Source organism: Carlito syrichta, unplaced genomic scaffold, assembly GCF_000164805.1.
Source record: "Carlito syrichta isolate Samal-C Ts95f unplaced genomic scaffold, Tarsius_syrichta-2.0.1 Scaffold315659, whole genome shotgun sequence".
Taxonomy (NCBI): domain Eukaryota; kingdom Metazoa; phylum Chordata; class Mammalia; order Primates; family Tarsiidae; genus Carlito; species Carlito syrichta.
Genome location: NW_007259755.1, coordinates 1 through 7,557, shown reverse-complemented (window position 1 = coordinate 7,557; position 7,557 = coordinate 1). Strand labels below are relative to the sequence as shown.

Here is a 7,557-nt window from a genome sequence, read left to right as displayed (position 1 = left end):
GCTTCCAGAAGCTGTGTACATTTCGTGGCTTGTGGCCACTCAGCACGGACTCCTGTTTTCCATTGATGCTTGGCCTTCTCTGACTTTGACCCACCTTCCTCCTCCTTTTATGAACCGTGGGATGATATTTGGTCTACTTGCATAACTCAGGATAATTATTCCAAGATCCTTAATTTAATCATATGTCTGAATATGGTAAGGTAGCATATTCATGGGTTTCAGGGATTAGGACATGGACTCTGTGGGGGGACAATATTCTGAGTTTCATAGCTGCCAAGAGTATTAAGAAAATAGCTCATCATCTTCATACTCTAAGAACCTCAAAAGGAGTATGACAAAAAATTAAAAATCTGATTTTTTAGACCATAGCCTTTGGAACTAAGTTATTACCATATAAAGTGAAAAAACTTTTTCTAAATGAATTTAGGTTGAAAATTTCCACAAAGCATAATTTTCTAGTGTATTATTCCTCATTTATACCATTTATTTGTGTACTTGCTGAGTCAAAAGTATTCCAGTAATTGTTAATAATTTGCTGAATATGCTGTGTTCATTTGTATTCCACAAGAGTATATAAAAGGCAAATCCTGCTTACAGTTTTAAAATTCTGTAAATGGGACTCCTTTGTTAAAATGCAGATCTAGAATTTCCTTATTTTTATAAAATTTGATAAAGTATTCTACTGATGTATAGGTAAATCTCAAAATGTTGCAGTGACATTTAAGGGGTATTGTTATATATAATGCAGATTCACCCCGTGGAAATCAGATGATGGAAAATTGAATCATTTCTTAATTGCTGAGAGGTACTATTGAGATGCCACTATATCTTCAAAAGCATGGTTACAGTCAAGTAAAGCTAGCAAGATTACTGAAAAATAAAGTAATCAACATTAATTGCTTTATTTGTCTGAAGCCTTTTGGGGGACACAAAAGGACTGTAAGCATGATCTTTTCTGCCAGTCTGTTTTAGGAGATTCAGGAAATATTAATGTAAACTAATTTATTAGGAATTTGGAGATGAACATGATTGTCTTAGACTAGAGAAGTCAGGAAACTTTTATGGTGGGTTTATTATTCTTAATTTGAATCACACAGGGGCACTGGATGGGTGAAAAACACGGTGGATCAAGATATGAAATTGCTAAGAAAAGGAATAGGCTGAAAGAAAACTCAGAGTTAGAGGTGGATAAAATTATGGGGTCTATTTTGGATGGCTATAGTGGAGTCAGGTTAAACGGTTCTTTTAAGGACAAATAGAGAAATTTGGACTCTATAATATGAAGGGCATTTAAAAATCAATCAAACAAGCAAAACCCTAGGATGTAAGTCTCCCCACATGTACATACTAGAAAATATACTTTGGTATGTTGATAAAAAATGGTGAGGACTTTTTCTTTTCTTTTCACTGATGTACCAAGTGTCCAGATACATATTTATTAAATAAATACATTATTTTAATTTATTTTCTATATAATCTTGTTGTAACAAATCAACTTTAAAATTAGCGTTTTCATATAAATGATATAACAATCTTTTTGAAACAAATCGACTCGAAAATTAATGTTTTCATATAAATGATGCAACAACAATTTGGTGCTATATGGAATTAGATATGTCTGTGTTTTTAAAGTATTTAAAATGCAGGTTCAAGAACTAGGTTTCATATCTTTCATAACAGAGACCTAAGAGTAGGGAAGCTGTGAGATCACAGATTCTCCACTCGGCTTTAGAAAGGTGACTCGTCCGGGCTCCTCTCCAAGGCGGAGTCATCCTTAAGCTCTCCAAGGCAGACAGAAATCTTTTCTTGATAAGAGCTTATTTTTTAAACTCACTAAAAAGCAGGAGTATTCTGACAATCTGGGATAAAGCTGTGAGTGTTTTCCTTTTGTACTTTGAAATATCAAGATTACTCAATAGATGAATTAGATGTGCACAGGGAAAATGCAATTTTCAATTAAATTCATATTCAAAATATTGAGTTGCTAACAATAAGCAACTTATGGAACTAACAAAATATGTGACTGATGTAAAGATACGTAGTTGTAGCATTGCAGAAATGGGCCTTCCTCTTCCCTGAGGTACAACAGTATTAAAATTAGTTCAGTTAATAACTCTACAATAGTCCCTAAGTGCTCAAGTGAAAAGTGACACTTCTCTCACTTTAAATCAAAAGCTAGAAATGATTAAACTTAGTGAGGAAGTCATGTTGGAAGCCAAGGCAGGCCAAGAGCTAGGCCTCTTGAACGAAACAACCACAGGGTGAATGCAAAGGAAAAGGTCTTTAAGAATATTAAATGTGCTATTCCAGCAAATACATGGTAAGAAAATTAAATAGCCTCACTGCTTATATGGAGAGAGTTTGAGTGGTCTGGAGTAGATCTAACCAGCCACAACCTTCCTCCAAACCAAAGCATAATACAAAGCAAGGTCCTAGCTCTCTTTAATTCTGTGAAGACTGAGAGAGGTGGGGAAGCTGCAGAAGAAAAATGTGAAACGTGCAGAGACCGGTTCCTGAGGCTTAAGGAAAGAAGCCATCTCCTTAACATAAAAGTGCAAGGTAAAGCAGCAAGTGCACCAGAAGGTCTAGCTAAGGTCACTGATGAAAGTGGCTACACGAAATAACAGATATTGGGCAGTGCGCCAGCTCTGGGCACCAGCGAGCGCCCTCCCCGCACCAGGGAAGCCCCGCCCACCCGAAGCCCAGATGTCTAGCAAGCGGGCCAAGGCCAAGACCACCAAGAAGGGGCCACAGCGGGCCGCGTCCGATGTCTTCGCAATGCTTGACCAGTCCCAGATCCGGGAGTTCAAAGAGGCTTTCAGCGAGATCGACCACAGCCGTGATGGCTTCATCGACGAGGAGGACCTGCACGACATGCTTGCCTCGCTGGGGAAGAACCCCGCGGACGAATTACCCGGAGGGCATGATGGGTGGAGCCCTAGGGTCCGTCAACTTCACCGTGTTCCTCCCCATGTTTGGGGAGAAGCTGAGCAGCACTGGCCCGAGGATGTGGTCCGCAACGCCTTCGCCTGCTTTGACGAGGAGGCCTCAGGTGGTGCCCACAAGGACCAGCTCCGGGAGCTGCTCACCACCATGGGCGCCTGCTTCACGGACGAGGAGGCGGACGAGAGGGACCGCGAGGCACCCATCGACAAGGAAGGCACCTTCAACTACGTGGAGTCCACACGCATCCTCAGATATGGCACCAAGGACAAGGATGACTAGGCTGCCCAGCCCTCCCGACGCCAGGCCCTCTCCCAGTCGCTCCCTCCCCCGCACACTCCCAGCTCCATGCCACGACCCTGCAGGACCCTCTTGGGGGACCCTCCCCTGAGGGGCCAGGGTCTCCACTCCCAGGGAAGGAACAGACCAAGAGAGGCGCCAGGCAAGGGACACACGCCCACTCGAGGCAGGTATGCCACCGTGACCCTTCCAAGACCATCTTCTGGGGAGATGGGCCAGGGCAGCACCCAGGGGCACCAAGCGAAGGCCCCTCAGGGAAGCCCAGACCTCAGCAGTGGCCTGACCATTCCTGGCTGCCCTGGGAGAAAGGGCCCCGGGTCCTGGGATTGCACCACTGCACGCGCAGCCCCGCATAAGCCCAAGCTCACCAGGGTCCCCTCCCCTCCATCCCATCCAACCACCAGAGCACACCCACCTGCGCTCAAAAAGACACAGGCAGAGTGGACATTTGTCCCAGGGGAGACAGAACTCCCAATAGAAGGCTGAGCACTGAATAAATAAATAAAAGAATTTCAGTGTAGACGAAACAAGTTACTATTGGAAGAAGATGCCATCTAGAACTTTCATAGCTAGAGACGTCAATGCCTGGCTTCAAAGCTTTAAAGGCCAGTTTGTCTTATTAGAGACCGATGCATCTGGTGACTTTAAGTAAAAGCAATGCTCATGGCCATTCCAGAAATCCCAGGGCCTTTAAGAGTTATGCTGGATCTACTCTGCCTGTGCTCCAGAAATGGAATGAAGCCAGACTGGATGCTCAAGGGCTCTGATAATGATGTATAGGGAGATTGATGCTGTTATCTTTTCTCTCTTTCTCTCTCTCTCTTATTTTAACATTTTAAGGTGTTTTATTTGGAAGTAATTTCCAATTTATAGAAAGTTTGCAAGAATAATCCAAATAATATTTGCACACCCTTTTTGTGGATTAGCCCTTTAAAACATTTTTTGCTAGTATACACGCTTCCTTTCTCCCTCCCTCTGTCTCTATCTCTCGCTCTCCCCCCTCCTCCTCCCTCTCCTGCTCCTTCTCCCTCTCTCTTTCTCTCTTTCTCTTCCTTTCCCACACCAAGTGGGTGCACACACATCTGGGTAATTTTGTTGTTTCCCTTTTAAAAATTGTTAGAATTATGGGGTACATGTGAGGATTTGCTCCAGAGGTACTGGATTTTGCATGAAGAGGAGGTTTGGGCTTCTGAGGTGCTCCCCCCGGGGGTGATCATGATACCCAGTGGATGGTTTGGCTTCCATTATTCCCCCTACCTCTTTCCCCTCTTTAGCATTTCCCATTGTCTATTGACCCCATCTTTGTGCCTGTGTGTGCCCAGGGTTTAGTACCCATTTATGCATTACAACATGCATTTCAGTTTCTTGTTTCTGTGATGGTTCACTTAGAATAGCCTCTAGCTGCATCCATGTTCCTTTGGGTATAATCCTGGAAGTGGAATTGATGGGCTGAATGGTAGCTCTAGTTTTAGTTCTTTGAGTCATCTCCAAACTGCGTTCCATAGTGGTCGAACTGGCTTACATTCCGGTGTACAAGTGTTCCCTTTTCTCCATAGCCTTGCCAGTATCTGTTGTTGCTGTTGCTGACTTTGTGATAATAGTCATCCTGACCAATATGAAATGGCATCTCATGGCAGTTTTGATTTGCATCGCTCTGATGATTCGTGAAACCTAACATTTTTCATGTGTGTTGCCTTCTAATATGTCTTCCTTTAAGAAGTGTCTGTTCATGTCATTTCTGCCCACTTTTTAATGGGATTATTTGTTTATGTACTGTCAATTCACTTGAGTTTTATATGGATTCTGAATATTAGGCCTTTGTTGGGTACATAGTTTGCAAATATTTACTCTCCTTTTGTCAGTTGCCTCTTTAATCTCTTGATGGTTATTTTGCTGTGTGGAAGCTTTGTTACTTGGTAAGGTTCCACCTGTCCATTTCAGCTTTTGTTGCATTTGCTTTTGAGGAGTCGTTTATAAATTCATTGCACAGGCTAATGTGCAGGAGAGTGTTCCCTAGGTTTCCTCTAAGATTTTTGTAGTTTGAAGTTTTATGTTTAAGTCATTGATCCATTTTGAGATAATTTTTGTGTATGGTTACCTAGGAGTTCAATTTCATTCTGTATGTGGTTAGCCAGTTTTTCCAGCACCATTTGCTGAACAGAGTTTCCTTTTGCAATGTTTGTTTTGTCAGCTTTGTCAAATATAAGATGGACGTAGACCTGTGGTCTTATTTCTGATTTCTCTATCCTGTTCCATTGGTCTATTTTTGTACCAGTTCCATGCTGGTTTGATTACTGTAGCCTTGTAGTAAAGTTTAAAGTATAGGTGTGTGATGTTACTAGTCTTGTTCTTTTTGCTGACAATTGTTTTGGCTATTTGGGCTCTTTTTTTGCTTTCATGTGAATTTAAGTATTGTATTTTCTAGATCAGTGAAAAATATTGCTGGTAGTTTGACAAGGATTATGTTGAATCTATACATTGCTTTGGGCAGTATAGACATTTAATATATTTGTTCTTCCAATTCATGAGCATAGAATAATCTTGCATTTGCTTGTGTCATCTTTGATACTTTTTAGTAATGTTCTGTAGTTTTCATTGTAAAGATCTTTTACTTTATGACTAGATGAATTCTAAGGTATTCTTTTTTGTGGCTATTGTGAAAGGAGTTGTTTTTGCATTTAGTTCTCAACCTGCATGTTGTTAGTCCAATAGAAATGCTATGAACATAGTTTAAAATAACAACAAATAATTTAGAACATTCCATAAATGTGATAAAGCTGTGGCATGGATCAAGAGAATGGATTTCAATTTTGAAATAAGTTCTACTGTAGATAGCATGTTATCAAACAGTATCACATTTTGTAGAGAAATCTTTTGTGAAAGGAAGAGTTGATCGATGCAGCAAATCTCACTTCTTAAATTGCCACAGCCATTCCAACCCTTAGCAACCACCACCCAGATCAGTCAGCAGCCATCAACATGAAGGTCAGGGCTTGAATTCCAGGTCATTTGGTGCCCTTTGAACTTGTAAGGTTTGGAAACCTCAATATCTATCTTTTTACTTCTCCACCCCAAGAAATGAGGGATACTTCTTACAGCTATTTTCTAACAGTGACCCCTATTGCTTTCTCCATAATATTCTTCATGTTAAAGTCTCCATACTAAAATATAATGATAACCATGGCAAATAAACCACAATAAATCCCCCATGTTAAATTCTCCATATTAAAATACCTGGTGGGATTTTTTTTGTTATCTATTAATTCATGGCTAATATGCCATAAACAATGTTTGCCTGGGAGAATACTAATTTATACATATATTTCCCAGTGTGTTTTTAATAATGCCTTCTTTTATTCACAAAACGTCTTAGTTGAACAATATATTATACTTCCATGCCAAAAATAAGGAACAGTGCATTGGAAATCAGGACACATGGGATTTAGTCCTGGCTTTATAAAAAATTAATCATGTGGCCTCGAGAAAATGAATATTTCCACCATTTATCACAGCTCCCAAACTCTGATTTTATTGTCTATGATGCTGGCATACACTTTATTCATGTATATTTAAATGTGTTACCATTAAGATATTGATTGATCTTATGTCTGGGTATGAGTAGAAGGTGCCAGAGACACCATGATTTCTTAGCATGTTCTGAAGAAGAGAAAACAAAATTGGCAAAAATGAATTAGAAGAGCTTTTTTGAAAAAGGATTATTAAGTCAGTCAGATCACTGTAACACCAAAATTATTGCACCTTAAACTGATAAATGTATACAATAATTTTAGTGTACACACAGCTATAGATAAAAATCAGTAACTGACATTCATTCGTTTTTTTCTCTGCATATAAGAATTAATTTAACCTTTACAGTAATTTTGTGAGGCAAGTGTAATAATTATTCCCATTTTATATATGAAAGACTTAAAAGTTTAAGCAATTTGTTTGACTATATATAGCAAGGAAGGATCATCCTGATAATTGTACCTAATAGTCTAATTTCATAATATCTATAGCAAAGTTTTAAATACCAAGATCAATATGACTAGATATAGAAGAAATAAAAATACAATGCAAGTTTGACTAGTGAAAATCTTCTGCTTAAGCTCTGTTAAAATATTTGGAATATGATTTTCAGAATTATTAGAGCTTGTTTTAAATCTCAAATATGTTCTACTTTGGACAATAAATTATGTGGTCTCCCTATTCAAAGACTACAAAGCTTCTTAAATAAAGCACATAGAGCTCTCTGATTTTCTCCCTCTCTCCCATTGATATGCTCAGGACAATTACTATAGTATAGAAAGTAAT

General features: G+C 39.6%; 1 pseudogene; it reads left to right on the top strand.

The window, feature by feature from the left end:
- The first annotated feature begins 2,706 nt into the window (after nt 1-2,706).
- LOC103275737 lies at nt 2,707-3,225 on the top strand (annotated as a pseudogene).
- Nucleotides 3,226-7,557: the final 4,332 nt, after the last annotated feature.